Raw genomic sequence first — 17,550 nt, 5'->3', positions numbered from 1 at the left:
TTTGCACTAATGATATACAACCAGCTGATGCTATGTAATGTTGCTGATGTTCATCGTGCATACAGCTGCAGTCATTACAGATGGGTTATCCTGCCGTCAGGCGGGTCCTCGGTCGGCCGAATTCCAAAGTCTAGGTCCGGCGTCGCTTCTTCCCTGAAGTCAGTGCGGCTGGGGTATAAAAGAGGCAGCTGACGCCATTTTCTTCAGTCTTTCTTGCCGCGCGGTGCCCGAAGCAGAAGCAGATCGCAAGTGCCGGTCGGCCAGCTCCTGAGATTTACAAACAGTATTTCAGCCGAAGTCTTCTTTAAAGCTAAGTACCCCATTGGGGAAACTTTTCTTGCCTCAGTCCGATGTCAGACAAAGTTAATAATTGCATTTCTTGTGGGAAGCAAATACCGCATAAGGATTTTCACTCTTTCTGTATACCTTGCTTAGGGCCAGACCACGACATCTCGGCCTGCCGTTTTTGTACTAGGTTCAACAAGCGCACTATTAAGCGCCGGGCGGAGTTCGCCCTTCATTATTTTGGCAAAAATGTAATTATATCATGTCGTCGGATACACCGACGCCAGTTTTAGGAAAAAGACGCAAAGACAAGGACCAACATCCGTGGCCCGCACCGAGTACTGAGACCACGCTTAGGCCGACTACCAGTTCTCCGGTTCTCAGCGAGGCGCCTACGCAGCCCCTGACTACCGATGAAACTATTTTACCAGTGTCTTCAGTACCCGAGGTCGCAGGCTCCTCGGTCTCCATTCCCACTGCAGATACCGACACCACTCTTGGCGGGGAAACCGAAAATTTAGTGAGGCCTGCTATTTCTGAAGGCGTCTTCAGGCCTTCCACCTTCTCTATTAAAGCCTTCACTAAATCTAAAGCTACCATCAGAACTAAAAAACAAGGCCCTCAGACCTCCTCTCAAGGCCCCATGCCTAAAAAACAGATGCTTAAAATGGCTGAGGATTTGATAACTCTCATTAGGGGTTCTCAACCCCCCTCTGACAAAAGACCCAGATTGGAGGAAGACTACCCTTCCTCAGACCAGGCTTCTATTACCTCAGACCATTCTGAGGACCAGGATTATGCCTATTCCCCTTTTGAAGACTCTGATACTGAGGAGTCTATTCCCTCAGTCTCCCCCCCTGAGGACTACTCTTTTGGGGAAACCCTGCATACATTGAGGGAGCACTTCCACTGGGAAGGCCAAGATTACTTAGATTCCAAGAAAAGGCTCAGGGAATTTCTACTGCTCCCCCAGCATAGCCCCCTGGCTATCCCTCCTGTTTTAGATATTTTGGATGATGTGTACACAGAAGCCAGGCTTAATCCAGACTCTTTACCTCCAGCCCCTGTTAAACCAGGCAGGTATTACCGGGTTCCTGATTCTCACCAGTTCCTTTATAAAAGCCATACTGCTGACCCAGAAACAATTTCACAGGGTCCCAAGGGGGTAAAGGCCTCTACTGCTAAAAACCCTTTACCTTCAGAGAGAGATTCCAGAGCATTAGAAAGGTGGGGGAAAAAGGTGTATACATCAGCCACTTTAACCATGAGGTCATTAAACTGTCAATTTCATATGTTAAAGTACCAACAGTTTTTGTTATCCCAGCTGAAAAGCAAAATGACACAAACAGAACAACCAGATTTGAAAGAGTTGCAGGATTTGTTGCATGGAGCAGAGCAAGTGGGTAAACATACCTTGCAGTGTGGTTTTGATGCTTTAGAGGCCTCATGTAGAGCTGCTGTCACAGGGTCTGTCAGACGTAGACATGCTTGGCTCAAAGAGCAAACCTTACCAGATCATGTCAAAGCAAAGTTATTAGATGCACCACTTCAAAAAGATGTATTGTTCGGTGTTAAAGCTGAGGAGGTACTAAAGAAAATGGAGGAAAAAGCGAAATCTATGCAAACAGTTAAAGATTTCTTGCAGGTGCAACCTCCACGCTTCAGCAGAAACTGGCCTTCAAAAAATTGGTCCTTTCCAGCCACGGACAGACTTCAAAGGGGCAGATACAGATGCCCAAGGGGTAGAGGACAACCTCAAGGATCTCACAGAGCTAGATAGTGGCAAGCACCAACCCCAAGAGGTGGAGAAGATAGGCCACAGTCATTTAGAAAGCAGACACAATGACTTCCCCCTATGCCTGCCAAACAAAGCTGTAATGGCAGCACCTTTGGGCGGAAAACTGGCATTATTTTCAAAAAACTGGCACATTGTTACAAAAGACAAATGGATTCTGGACATTATAGACAGAGGCTACAGGTTCCACTTTCACACCCTTCCAAAAATGAGAGGCTTGCCAAACCTGCCACAAAATCAATGGGCAGAGGCACTAAGACAAATTTCCGCTCTCATGGATATGAAAGCAATTCAAGAAGTACCTGCAAAAGAACAAGGTCAAGGTTTTTATTCCAGACTATTTCTGGTACCAAGGAAGGGCAAAGATTGGAGATCCATCTTAGACCTATCCATCCTAAACACATATCTACAGGTACCAGAATTCAAGATGCTCACATTACAGCAGCTTCTTCCCATGCTGGGCAAGGAGTCTTGGCTGGTAACGTTGGACCTCAAGGAGGCATACCTGCATGTCCCTATCAGACAAGATTGCAGAAGATACCTCAGATTTCTTGCAGGTTCAACCCATTACCAATTCTCTGCATTGCCCTTTGGCTTATCTACTGCGCCCAGAGTGTTTACAAAATGCCTGGCATCAGTAATTGCCTTCTGCAGACAACAAGGAATACAAATCTACCCATATCTGGACGACTGCCTGATCCAAGCGGACAGCAAGGACATTCTATTGCAGCATCTGGCGTTTGTAATAAAACTGTTAAACTACCTGGGATACACAGTGAACAAAAAGAAATCAAAACTAATACCTTCTCAACAGATAATTTTCCTGGGTGCCAGCTTAAATACAACCACCCAGATGGCTTACCTCACGCCAGACAAACAAGGGCAACTGTCTCAATACTTCAACAAAATGGCAACTTTAACCAGACTAACTGCAAGGAAAGTCCTGCAGGCTCTGGGATTCATGGCATCTTGCATCCTACTGATACCATGTGCAAAGCTGCATATGAGGAAACTGCAATGGTACCTAAAAAACGTATGGTCTCAACACAGCCACAGCTTGGAAACAATTATACCACTCATTCCATGCCTTCAAAAGGAATTTTTGTGGTGGGCTCAAGCATGCTAAAGAAACACAGGTCTCCCTTTCTGTTTACCTCAAGCAACTCAAATCATCACAACGGACGCCTCAGACTACGCCTGGGGAGCACACATGGCAGATCAGTGCATTCAGGGAAAATGGTCCCAAAAAGAGAAGCACCTACACATCAACCAAAAGGAGATGCTAGCTGTGCAAAATGCCCTTATGACCTTCAAGGACCTACTGCAACCAGGCCAGCTATTGATAAGGACAGACAACACCACAGTCATGTGGTACATAAATAAACATGGGGGAACTCATTCATACCCCCTGTGCAGGCAAGCCATGACCCTGTGGAACACAGCTCTGGAATTACAAATTCAACTACAGGCACAATTCCTGCCAGGGAATGAAAACACACTGGCAGACAACTTAAGCAGAAACATGACAGACCCACACGAATGGAAGTTGCATCCCCAAGTCTTCTCAAAGATAACTCAGGCATGGGGACAGCCAGACATAGATCTATTTGCTACCCACAGAAATTACCAGTTGAAAAAATTCTGTTCAAGGACCTATCATCGTAGGCCTGGAAAGTGGACGCACTCTCCTTCAATTGGACAACATTGACAGTCTATGCCTTCCCGCCTCTTCCTCTACTGACCAAAGTTCTATTAAAAGCCAGAGCAGAGAGGCCACAAATGATTCTCATTGCTCCAGACTGGCCACGACAGCACTGGCATCCTCTCCTAAAGAGCCTGTCACACTCACCACCATGGATCCTACCTCTTGTTCCTCTTCTGTTGTCCCAGCACAACTACAAAACCCTTCACAGCCAGCTTAAAACCTTAAATCTAGCTGCATGGAGAATACCTTAATTTCCCAACAGACTCTCCTCTCCAAGGAGGTGCAGGATGTCATCTTGGAGGCCAGAAGACCCTCTACTAGAAAAACCTACTCCGCCAAATGGAAACGATTTTGTTCCTGGAATCAAGAAAAGGGCCAGAATCCTTGGGTAATAAATATACCTCAAATTTTACAGTACCTAGCTGAGATGTTAAACAGTGGCCTTTCCTTCTCCTCCATCAAGATCCACGCTTCAGCCATTCCTGCACAATACAATACAGATCCTCCTTTATTCTCACATCCTCTATTAAGGCAGTTCCTCAGAGGGGCAAAAAATATAAAAGCCCCACGGAAACCACCAGTCCCAGTTTGAGACCTCAACTTCGTATTGGAAAAGCTGACGCTGCCTCCCATTGAGCCGGCTTCTTCAACAGAGCTACAATACTTGTCGTGGAAAATAGCCTTCCTTCTGGCTATTACCTCAGCTCGCAGGGTTTCGGAGCTACAGGCCCTCATGGCTGTGCAACCATTCATCATTTTCCATCAGGACAGAGTTTCCTTACGAACCAACCCTACCTTTATGCCAAAGGTTGTATCCAGTGTAGCTTTGAATCAGACTATTCATTTACCTACCTTTTATCCAAATCCACAGGACAAAGGAGAGAGACTACTACATTCCTTGGACATTCACAGACAACTTCGTTATTACTTGGACAGAACAAAGTCCTTCAGGAAATCTGACCAGCTCTTTGTGTCCTATGCTACAGGTGCTCAAGGAAAGGCAATTTCCAAACAGACAATTTCAAAATGGATAGCCCACTGCATACGCTTTTGTTATTCATTTCATGGAAAATCTGTGCCTGTATACATCAGATCCCACTCCACCAGGGCTACAGCTACCTCTGCAGCTTTCCTCAGGGGGGTCCCTACCAAGGACATTTTGGAAGCAGCTACTTGGAGTTCAGTGCACACTTTCTCCAAGCATTACCACCTTCCACTATACTCTAAATCTAGAGTGGGCTTTACCACAGCAGTCCTGCAGGGCATACTAGCCACTCCTAGTTCCACTTAGTACCTACCACCCTTACTTAGCTTTGGGATTCTACCCATCTGTAATGACTGCAGCTGTATGCACGATGAACATAGTACAGTTTTGTACCTACCATAAATGAAGATGTTCGAGTGCTCATACAGCTGCAGTCCAGGTTACCCTCCCTCCATCCCCTCTTAGGGCAGGCCTTATGACAAACACCTTTATCATACAACCTTTTTGGGGTATTCTTTTATGGTGTATTTGCTTGCAACTACTGTTTTTTGATTTATCTACATTGAATGTTTGCATAATATTATGTTTTGCCTTCCTTCTGGGGGCACCTGACATCTGGGGCAAGAAAAACTGAAGAAAATGGCGTCGGCTGCCTCTTTTATACCCCTGCCGCACTGACGTCAGGGAAGAAGCGACGACAACTGACGCCGGACCTAGACTTTGGAATTCGGCCGACCGAGGACCCACCTGACGGCAGGATAACCCATCTGTAATGACTGCAGCTGTATGAGCACTCGAACATCTACATTTATGGTAGGTACAAAACTGTACTTTTCTGCTCATTTGTTGATGTGTCTTATTACATTTGGCTTTTGTGTCATGGCTGAAAAAGGTAATTTAAATCAGCCCACTTTTTCTTTTATCTGTTAACCGAAGAAGTCCACAAAGCATCACATCCTGTTTTCACAGGTGACCCAGGACCACTTTCGGCTTAAGTGACTTGCTCAGACTTGCACACTAAGCAAGTGGAGACTGAAGAAATCAAGTCAGATATAGGTTATGAAGGTTGTTAGCAGCTCATAACCTTAATCCTTTGCACTAATAAAATAAAATAATAAACAAATGAATGAAGTAGAAGCATATACTTCTTTTTCAGGTTTAGTTTCTTTAAGTATTTAGGGTTTTTAGCACAGTGGCAGGTATAGACCTCATCTTTGAACTGGTACTGATCCTGCTTCAGTCACTGGTGTTCCACTGGTCAGCTGCCCTTGGCATATGCAACATACACGGATATTACCTTCTTTAATTAATAGGGGACCACTGGCACTGGTAGTATATTTTAATGGTCTGTACTAGAGGCATATTGAAGTGTAAGATTACATAGATAATGGTAATTTAATTTGCAATGTTCATAGTGAATGTAACTGGAATTGCATTGTAGTAAAACAAAAGCTTTTCTGCTGCCTAATACTTTAACATACAGTACAACAGTCATTTAAAGGCTCAGTATATCCATCTTACAGGTACTTGCATTCTTGGTTTCCTTTCTGATTTTGACTATTGTTTATAATACTTAGAATGCTGTTTTAACCTTCAGTTTCACTAAGTGAGTACAGTGACTATGGAACCAGTACAGAAATTATTTCTATGTCATGAGATCTTCTGAAAGTTGTTCTGTTATTTTCTTTTTAAAGCATATCGCTATCCACCCCCCTTGCTTCCGACTGACAAGTCACAAAAGAAGCCAGCATGGCCTATGACTCCTGATGTAGACGGTAGTAGTTCAGTGCATTAGTATACCTGGCATGCCTCTGTGCATGCTGCTCTTATGCAGTGTTGCATTCAAGCTGTTTAACTGTACTAACACTGCTGCTTGGAAAAGAGCATGTTGCTTGTTAATAAATGTTTTGCTGCTTAAAGAGTGGAGTGTGCCTTAGTTATATTGTCTGTTTATTATCTTCCAGTTTCTTGAGTGGCATTTTCATGGATTTATATTTACTTACTTACTTTTGTTTAAAAAGAATCCTATACTTGTCTGCCTTGGGATTAAACATACTACTGTACAACATGCAGGTTGTTAAGCTGCAACTTCAATTTCAATTCTTCAATTTGTTGCACAGGTGAGTAAAAAAAAAAAAAGTTGTTTTCAATGTCTTTTGAAACAGTCATTCTAGAAAATAAGTTGAATGGATGTTTAGGGGTGCAAAGCAAACTTTGTTTCTGTTACGGAACCGGTTTTATACTTTAATATCATTGGCATTTGTTGTCCAAATAGAGTAGACATCGACACATCTGGAGTCCTGCCACATATCAAGAAATTTTCATATTATGTGATAACTGTCCTGTCTGCATGTGAGCTACATCTGATCAGAAACAATGTGAGTAGAATGGAGACGCATGCTACTGAACTGGTTTTAAAATAATTTACAGCATCACCTGCTTCTCTCCGAGCTTCATATAGTGTCAATTATGACCTCCAGACATTTTGTAGTCTTGTTGAAGTGAATAGGCAACATAAAAATCGTAGTGCAAAATATGTTGGTTGGGAGAAGTCCTTTTTGAAAGCTTTCAGCTTTATTTAATTTTCAGTGAGGATTGTGTTGTAATGTGGAGCATTTTGTGACCAATGTTATACTGTTGATGCTTATTATGAAATGAATCCTACATGTAAAATAGGAGAACTGCTAGGTAAGTTTTGTCATACTTCGGAGTTAATTGTGGGGGGAGGTGATACATTTGGGTGGTGTTATAAGATTCATGTGCCTTTCTGGGATCAAGACTGGCAAGGAGCATCCTATGGATGTCAAAAGCATGTTTATTTGCTGTAAACCTTCATTATAAATTCTGGAGCATTGTTATGCCACCGAATATCCTTTTATGGACCATATGTCAGCAGCCCCTTTATTGTCTTTGGTGGGTTATGAAATTAAAATGTATTTGTGATACTCAAAAGAAAAACAAAGCCCAGCGACGTACAATAAATCTCCCAGTCGGCAGAAACTGTTCAGTTACTTAATTCTCAGCGTAGTCACACAAATCACTTTTATTAAATCCACCAAAACACATTAACGCTCAAACCATACGTTAACACATTAACGCTCAAACCATACGTTCCTTTGGGATATATTTGTGATACTGCTGCTCTGTTTACAAATTTCCTTAAACTATAGTAAAGGAGATGGTAATGTTTCCACAGCTGAAATTGAAATACAAGTTGTACATTCTTTGTCATCCTTCACTGAGCGTTTTAAGTACCGTGGATGTCTGATGGCACTTCTGAGGTATATTCTAGAGTTATCTGATGATGCAAAATGTGCAGCTGTTTGCATACACAAGTTTCTGGAACATCTAATCTTATGGGCAGCAATAGAAACATAATTGTTGAGTTGACTACGATGTAAGTCCAGAAGGTCAGTGGTTGTTGCAAAGCACCTTTTATAACCTTCTATGTTTTTTTTTTTTGGTACTTGCGTATTATCGCAACCAGATTTTAGCGATAATACCACTTGCTTCCCGATATCGACATCTGACTGTTAGTGGTTTATAACTGTCATATAGTGTGTTTCCTTTAACAATACAGTTTTTTTCTGGGAGTGGTTTCATTAAAATGTAAAAAAAAAAAACATGCTGTTATTCCTTCATGCACTTTACTACCAGCAGCATGTCACTTATTGAAAGTCCGCCTGCTGAACATTCCTTTCTTTTCGTGGCAGCAAATGCTGATGAATAACAGTCATAATTGCATGTGGGTTTCAGGTATCACAGCTTTCCTGAGACTCATACAGCACAGTATTTTGCTTAGTTTAAGATGCATTTCTAGGATTAAAACACACACAGAGGGACGCCTCCACACTATTTGGAGTCCTATTGAATCGAAAACATGTATTGTGACAAGCACTTTGACAAGGAAGAGAGAAAAAAAGGACTGTTTTTGAGAGAAGGTGGTTTTAAGAAGGGTTATGAAGAACAGCGTGAAAAGTTACTGTCGCTGTGGCTGCAAGCACCGTTAATGCACAAATGAGATAGCCTCACACATGCTGACAGTAAAGTGTACACAGCCACAGAGACACACTGACTTTCTCCGTTGTTCTTGACAACCCATCTTAAAACAACCTTCAGTGTGAAAGAAAAGACATTTTCTAACATTTGTACAACAAAAACAGTCAGATGTCGATATCGGGAAGCAAGTGGTATTATCGCTAAAATCTGGTTGCGATAATACGTAAGTACCTTTTTTTTTATCCATAATACACTTTTACATCTCTTTTGAGAGTACTGTGATTTTTCAGCATCTCTGTACTAATATACATTTTATTGGTACAAACTTATGGAGTGTCAAGTGGTGCATCGTCTATAGAACATGATGTGACTATGCACAGTTCCCTGGCAATTGTGTACTTTCCCAGATTTTAATCTCAGAGTTTCCACTTAGTTGCATAAACAAACGTTTATTATAACAGAGCACACAGGCACCAAATATAGGGACAAATTTTAAATATTGCTCTTGTGAACTTAGAAGGTTGCTAGAATACAAGGTCTTGTGTTACCATGTATTGTCTGAAAGATGTAAAGTCTGAAACTCAAATGCCTCTCATTAGATAGTGAATTCAGTCCTCACTGATTTGCCACAAAAGTCCAGAGGACCACAGATTTTATGAGAACAGACCAAATATATGGGGCAAAAATCTGGACAGTTGAGAGCTTTTCTTGTTTAGAGTCATCAATAGTGTCTCTGTTTCTCTCGTTCACTCTCTCTCTGTAGAACCAAAGCATTTTGCAGCAAATGCCTTTTGACATATTTGAGGAATGCATGTTTTGTTCCAAGGCTAATATCTAAGCTGTAATGAAGTGCAGGTCTAAAAATGCCACCAGAATAACAAACTTTGTTTATATGGTTCTGCTGAGTTTTAAAATGACATATATTTCAGTTCCTTATGACAAGGTATCCACTTTTTTTGTACTACTTTAACTTTTATGGAAATTTTCTTTTAGCATTTAGACCCCCACAGTGTCTTGTTTTGACAATCACTGAGGATTTGCTGACATCATTGGCCACATTTTTTGCATCTTTACAACTATATTTCAAACTGTTTATCTTGATACCTTTTTAGAGCTTTTCAGTTTTGGTACATTTATGCCATCCCATTAAAGTCTATGGGAGCTTTTTATGAATGTAATAGGTTCATAGGTTCATACTAGGCTATCTGCCCGAGGGCATTTATAAGCCTAGCCCATAGTTTTGTGGCTTAAGCCACCCCTTTTGTATGGGGAACTATACCCATTATTTTGCTGTGCCTCTGTCTAGCAGTGACACTGAGGTAATCCCTGGAGTATATCTGCGATCTCCCATCCATTGGTCAAGATTTCTCTTGAACAAGGCCAGCGAGGTGCTCTGCCTCACATATACTGGGATTTTGTTCCACAGCATAGGGAGTCTTTGGGTGATGAATCTATCCCTCCAGCACGTCCTATTAATAGCTGTGTCGAGGTTTAAGTCTCCCGCCCTTGTGGCTCTGACGGATCTAGATTTTTTGAGGTGAAGCATATTCATCAACTCTGGGTTTGACATGGCCTTGTATGTCAGGCAAAGGTCACCTCTGAGCAAGCGGTAAGCGACTGAATAGAGCTGGAGTTCTTTCAGTCGGGCAGTATAGGACAGATTTTTGAGACCCTTTATCCTTTTGGTGAGGAACTTTTATGGCCTCCCCAGCTGCTGCAAGTGTCGGGTCAGATACATTCCGAATGGGGCATTGTACTCAATCATTGGTCTGATGAGTGATGAGTATAGGGAGACTATGACCTCCCTTGATCTAGATGTGAATCCCTTCATGATGAGGTGGGCAATGTAGAAGGTCTTCCTAACTACTTTAGCTACATGGGTGTCGAATGACAGGCTACTGTCAACCTGGGTCCCCAGGTCCCTGATAACTTCTTCTGTGCTCAGAGGATTACCACCTATATGGTAGCTAGGGGTAACCTTGTTTTTCCCGAAGGGTATGACTATGCATTTTTTGGCATTTAACTTTAGGCCATGGCTCTGACACCAGTCATCCGTTTCTGTGAGACCCTTCTGAAGGATATCTGTGTCAGATGTGTTTTCGACTATGGCGCCCAGTTTGCAGTCATCTGCAAACTTTGTCAGCCATAACCCTCCTGTGTTTGCTTGTACTGAAAAGTAGATGCCAAACAAGAGTGGGCCCAGGACTGAGCCCTGTGGGACACCACTTGTGACAGGCTTTGAGTCTGACATGGCGCCAGCAACTCTGACCCTGTGGGTTCTGTCACTCAGCCAGTTTGCAACCCATCTTGTGATGTATGGGTTAACATTTAAGCTGATGAGTTTTTCAATGATACCCGAGTGGGGTATTGTATCAAAGGCCTTCGCCAGATCGAGGTAGGCTGTATAGACTGCCTTTCCCTCATCAATGGCTTTGGTGACTGTTTCGAAAAAGTCAACCAAGTTTAAAAGGCATGATCTGCCTTTGACAAAGCCAAACTGGGTTGGATCCAAAGTCTGCAAATTCCCTATGTCTTTATTTATGAGGTCCATTATGATCCTCTCCATAGCTTTGCAGATAAGGCTTGTCAAGCTAATGGGCCGGTAATTTCCAGGGTCTGTGGAGGCACCGCCTTTGTGAAGTGGGACCACAGTCGCAGTGCGCCACTCCTGCACGTATCCAGAGGTGAGACTATGATTAAACAGCTGTCCTAGCTGTGGGTTTAATTCCTCGTTGAGTTCGTGGAGCACACAGCCTGGGACACCATCAGGTCCCATGGATGCTATGTTTTTTGCTTTGGAGAGAGCAGTTCTCACTTGGGCGTTTGAGATGTTTGGGGGGGCTGCAACCATTTGGTATAGATATCTCTCCTTTTGGGGGGGAGGGGGGGAGAAGTTTGCACTGAACCTGTCAGCCAGTATGTTGGCAATGTCTGTAGGATCAGTAATCTTCACATCATTTTGAACTAGTTCTGAGCATATCTGGGAGTTTCCTCCCAGGTTTCTAACATAGCTAAAGAAGGCCTTATGATTGTCCTTGGAGTCTTTAGCTATTTTTCTCTCAAAATTTGCTTTGGATGATTTTATGAGAGCTCTTAGTTTTTTACTTATAGTGATCAAGGGTGTCTTACCTTTTAAGGATTTTGCTCTATCTTGTAGTAGCTTCCTCCTTTTGTTGTAGAGTTTGTTTATGGCTGGGGTCCACCAGACTGGACACTTGCCCTTGGTACAAAGAGTCTTTGTTTTGCTTGGGATTGCCTTATCCATGCAGTGCTGCAGGTGCTGGTAGAAGGCATTTGTAAGTGATTCAGTGGCTTGAGTACTGTTTTCCCGCTCGGGGCCTTAAAGGAGACCACACTAGTCTTTAGAAGTGTGAAGTCGGCTTTCGAGAGATTTTTTACTGTGGCCTTTTTTATTTCAGGTGGGGGTGGGATGAGGACCTCCAGCAAGATTAGTTTGTGATCTGATCTCACCAGTGAGGGGTATACTTCCGGTGTTGAACATTGTGCTCCCATGTTCGTGATGATGAGATCAAGTATGTTTTCTCCTCTTGTGGGGATGGTGACTAGTTGTTCCATGGCATTTGAGTTTATGAATTCCAGGAACTTTTGGGCTAGGGTGTTTGGGCTTGAGTAGTGTTCCCAGTCTATATTAGGGTAATTGAAGTCACCTAGTATGATGGTGTTTGGAGATACATTTATCCCCTCCAGTGTTTTCAGGAAAGCCATGTTAGGTTCCTGAGTTTGTAAGGGTGGCCTGTAACATGCTACAATTTGCAGAGCAGTCTTGCCTATGGTTAATTGCACCTGGATGGTCTCCGATGCATCGTGCGTTGCCACCAGTCTTGAGGTGTGGGTGTCCTTGATGAATATGGATACCCCCCCTCCTTTCTTGGTATTGTCTGGATTTTGGGGCCGGAACGCATGGTATGAGGTAAAACCTGTTAGTGCTGGGGTGCTCTCAGGAGCCTTGAACCAGGTTTCTGTCACAGCACAGACATCGATGTTCTCCATACTGAGAATGGCCTCGAGTGCGTGCATTTTGAGATTTAGACTTCTGGCATTGAGCAGCATTACCCTTAGTTTTTTTCCTTTTTTGTGTTCTAGGGTGGTAGGTTTAGAATTTGAGCCTTGCCTAAAAAAGGCACTATTGGGGTGGCAAGAGCCTTTGCCAATATCCGAATCCCAGGGTGACAGGTGCAAGCCGTCCCTTGAAGCAGCGTGGCTTGTCCAGCATGTCATCCCAGGCAGACAGACATTGGATCCCCTTTGAATGACACCAGAGTTTAAGCCAATTGTTAAAGCTGATCATCTTATCTCTGTATTGTGGCATCATTCTTGGTGAAGGTAGGATACTGCTCAAGGTCAGGGTCATACCTGCCTGGGCTACATAATCAGAGAGCTCCTCAATGTCTCTTTTCATGTAGTCCAAGGAGGTACGTCTCAGGTCGTTTACACCAGCGTGGACAATGACTGAGTCATATTTGTACCTGCTGTTGAGAGACCTGAGTGCTTGCGTTATGTGGCGGATTCTAGCGCCTGACAGGCAGCTTACTGTAACTCTCTCCTTACTCAGCATTACATGGAATGCAGGTTTGGCACCTGCAGTTTGAAACTTAATAGGATACCTGTGGTGAGGGCTGGCTTTTGGTGTGCATGCATATAGATATATCGATATGTATAGATAATATGTGTGTGTGTGTGTGTGTGTGTGTGTATGTATATATATATATATATATATATATATATATATATATATATATATATATATATATATATATATATATATATATATATATATATATATATATATATTGCAGAATTGCTGTATCTCTATATGACATATGTACTACACAGTATCTATGTCTATATATGAAATATGTATTACACAGTATCTATAGCTATATTATAGATATAACCAAGGATGTGGGTGTCGTATATTGATTTACCCACTGTTGGTGTGGTTTAATCATGAAGGCGAAGCCCGAGTGATTAAACAAAGCCAACCTTGGGTAAATCTTCAATATACCACACAACAGAGTCAGTTATTGCTATTATACAGTAACATTATTTAAGGACAAAATTACTTACATTTCTTAAATAATGCCTTTGTATAACGGTGCTGTACTGTGCTTCCACTTTTTTTCGGTATCTTGGAACTTTGTTGATGTACTGTGCATGCGCATGGTTACGCAGTACATCAGTGCTTTGGAAAGGAAGCAATGTCGAAAGGAAGTTCTCTGTTGCCCTTTTTTTTTGTTTGTTTGTTTTTTTTGTTTTTATTTTTTTTCTAAAAATAGTTTATTGACCGGTATGAGAGAAACCAGACAGAGAAAGTACAAGGAAACACAGGAATGTTTCTTTAGTTTTGCATAACACACCTGATTTTCCTTGTATTTTCATTGTCCTGTCTCTCTTGTACCTCTGCTGTCTGGATTTCATTCTTTATTATTAGTATTTTTTAAAACTGAAGAAAAGTGAAAAAGCCATAGCATGTACTAATGGAAGAAAGTCCAGGCAACAGGACCTTTTTCCATTGGTATATGCTCAATTTACAAAGGGTGTGCTGGTTGAGCTGTCCAGTCAGCATTCTACTTTTTGACTGTTGATGGCCAGTCATTGCATAATATTTATTTATCTAGTTTTCTATCTCTATACACACACACACATATATATATATATATATATATATATATATATATATATATATATGGGTCTTCTTTAGATCACTGAAATCCCATTTCACTGACTTTCATTTAACTGAGACCAAATCACCTAAATTTCACAACACTGACAACTCATTTCACTGAATCTCATTTCACAGACAGCTTACAATGCTAATTTTCAAAAGACAAAATTTTAAACCATAGACAAACGCACACACAAAACTAATGACTACCTCTTTCCACAACTTAAAAACTACTTACTTATCCTCTTAACAGAAACCAGACAATATAAAACCAAACTAAGTGGGGGGCTGTGCCCCCCACACTCCCCTAACTTATATACTAACTCTAGGATCACAGTACAATGGGGAAAAGGACATACACCTTTTACTTGCCTCACAATACTCTACACACTGCCACTACTTATATATATATATATATATATATATATATATATATATATATATATATATATACATACACCACACACATGTATATCAACATATACATATATATGTATATATAGTGCACTGATCAAGTCTGACCACTTGCAGGCAGAGCCCAGTGAAAGAATTAGTAAGAAATATAAAAGGACAAATGAAAAATGAATTACATCCCCTAATAATCTTGCTGCTTTCATGCGTCTTCTGTACACATTATGGGGATATAGATGGTAACACACATTACATGAGAATTTCTAGGGCTAACAATGTAGTTTTTGTGGTATGGCAGTGTTGGCAGTGTATTAAAACATCCAATGTGCACTGAGAAGTGTACAGTTTCTCCATGGGAATGTTTGCAATTGTTTTAAAATGAACTGAGAGTTTGAGGTAAATGAAATGTTCAGTGTGACGATTGGGGAGATATGGGCGAAGGCTGCCAGCCTAGGTAAATAGAATTTGATATATAATTCTATCATTTGTATAAATAAATGTAAAATACAGGCTTGTGTTTTTAAATGAAAGAAAACACTGTAAAATGTGAACTTCAAGATGGTTGCAACATTGCCATCTGCTGTAAGGAAAACCAAGCCAAGCATTTCAAATGTATTTGAAAGTACAGTTACTGTAGCAGTGAGACTGAATGTGAGCCACAGCTACTTATGGGTACTGATGTTCCCTTGGACAGGGTAACTGCAAAGGTAATGGTGAATAGTAGTACCCAGGCTGACAGTGAGGCACCACTGTTAGAGGATGCCAGACTTCCTGTGGAAGGGGAGCTGGGAAGGGTTACAAGGAGAGACTTGAGACAGGCTCAGCTCTCAGACCCTACATTGCAAGGCCTGAGGCAGGTAGCTAGGGAGGCACCTGATTCTCAAGGAAAGGGGGAATCTGTATACTGGAACAAAGGGTTACTGTACAGAGTGTGGATCCCTGAGGGAGGGCTAGAAGGTGAGAGAGTACAGCAGTTGGTAGTGCCTAGAGCTTACCATCTGGTGCTTCTAGGCATAGCCCATGATATTCCCTTTGCAGCTCATATGGGCATAAAACATACCAAGAGGCATATTATGCAAAACGTCTATTGGCCTTGAATTTCCAGAGATGTAACAGGGTACTGCAGGACCTGTGAGCAATGCCAAAAGGTAGGCAAGGCAGGAGACAAGGTGAGAGCTCCTTTGATGCCTTTGCCTGTGATTGAGGAGCCATTTCAGAGGGTAGCTATGGATATTGTGGGTCCTCTGAGTACCCAAAGTTCCACAGGGAAAAAGTATATCCTAGTGATTGTAGATTATGCTACACGATACCCTGAGGCAGTGGCTTTGTCCTCCATTGAGGCAGAGAAGGTGGCAAATGCTTTGCTAGAGATTTTCAGCAGGGTAGGTTTCCCAAAGGAAATGCTGTCTGACAGAGGTGCCAATTTTATGTCAGACCTGCTGGCTTGTCTGTGGAAGTCCTGTGGGGTGAAGCACAAGAACATCACCCCCTACCATCCCCAGACTAATGGTCTTGTTGAGAGGTTAAACTCTACAATCAAGTCCATGCTACAGGCATGTGCAGATCAGTTTAATAGGGAGTAGGACAAATATTTGCCCCATCTGTTGTTTGCTTACAGAGAGGTTCCCCAGGAATCCACAGGTTTTTCACCCTTTGAGTTGCTGTATGGGCATAGGGTGAGGGGACCTCTAGATTTAATTTGAGATGAGTGGGAAGGTGAGTGTGAGTCTCACAAGGAGTCTGTTGTGGCATATGTCCTGAACCTCAGGACAAGGCTCAGGGAACTCATGGGCCTGGCCCAGGAGAACCTGGCAGAAGCCCAATAACAGAAAAAGGTGTGGTATGACAGGAATGCTCAAGCTAGAGAGTATGCTGTAGGGCAGCAGGTGATGGTTCTCATTCCTGTCAGACACAACAGGTTGCAAGCAGCTTGAGAGGGACCCTACAAGGTGGTAAGAAAGGTAAGTGATGTTAACTACATGGTGGAAGTGCTAGACAGACGGCAGGGGCACAAATTGTACCATGTTAACATGATGAAACCTTACCGTGATAGAGAAGCCCTTGTGCTGAGCATTTGCAGTGGATTGCAAGAGGAGTCTGAGGGAGATCTGGGGACTGGTCTCCTCAGTGAGGCTTGGGCTGACACCTCGATGGAAGGGGTAGCAATGTCCCAGCAGCCATCTCCTACGCAGGTTCAAGAAATCCAAGCAGTGTTGCAGGAGTTTGGGGGCATGTTCACCGGGAAACCAGGGAGCACCCACCTGGTGCAGCACCAGGTGGATACAGGACCTCAAATGCCTGTCAGGAAGCCCCCTTATAGGGTGCCTGAGAGAGTCAAACAGACTCTGAGGGAGGAGGTACAGGAGATGTTGGAACTAGGGGTGATTCAAGAGTCCAACAGTCCCTGGGCCTCACCAGCGGTACTGGTGCCAAAGAAGGATGGCAGCACCAGGTTCTGTGTGGATTACAGGAAATTAAATAGTCACACAGAGGCAGATGCTTACCCCATGCCTAGGACAGATGAGGCCCTAGAGCAGCTGGGTGGGGCTAAGTATCTTACAACCACTGATCTTACCAGGGGTTACTGGCAGGTGCCCTTGACTCTCAGTGCTAGAGAGAAGTCAGCCTTTGTGACTCCTTTTGGCTTTTATGAGTTCACAAAGATGCCCTTTGGGATGAAGAAT

At 42.6% G+C, this 17,550-nt stretch overlaps 1 protein-coding gene across 1 annotated transcript in view; it reads left to right on the top strand.

The window, feature by feature from the left end:
- Positions 1 to 17,550, top strand: part of TMEM65 (transmembrane protein 65) — a 712,146-nt gene that overhangs the window by 359,232 nt on the left and 335,364 nt on the right. The window lies entirely within an intron of this gene.

Source organism: Protopterus annectens, chromosome 3.part1 (assembly GCF_019279795.1).
Source record: "Protopterus annectens isolate FY-2018-M chromosome 3.part1, PAN1.0, whole genome shotgun sequence".
NCBI classification, from domain to species: domain Eukaryota; kingdom Metazoa; phylum Chordata; order Ceratodontiformes; family Protopteridae; genus Protopterus; species Protopterus annectens.
The sequence above is the reverse complement of the archived record's forward strand: the minus strand, read 5'-3'. Positions and strand labels throughout refer to the sequence as shown.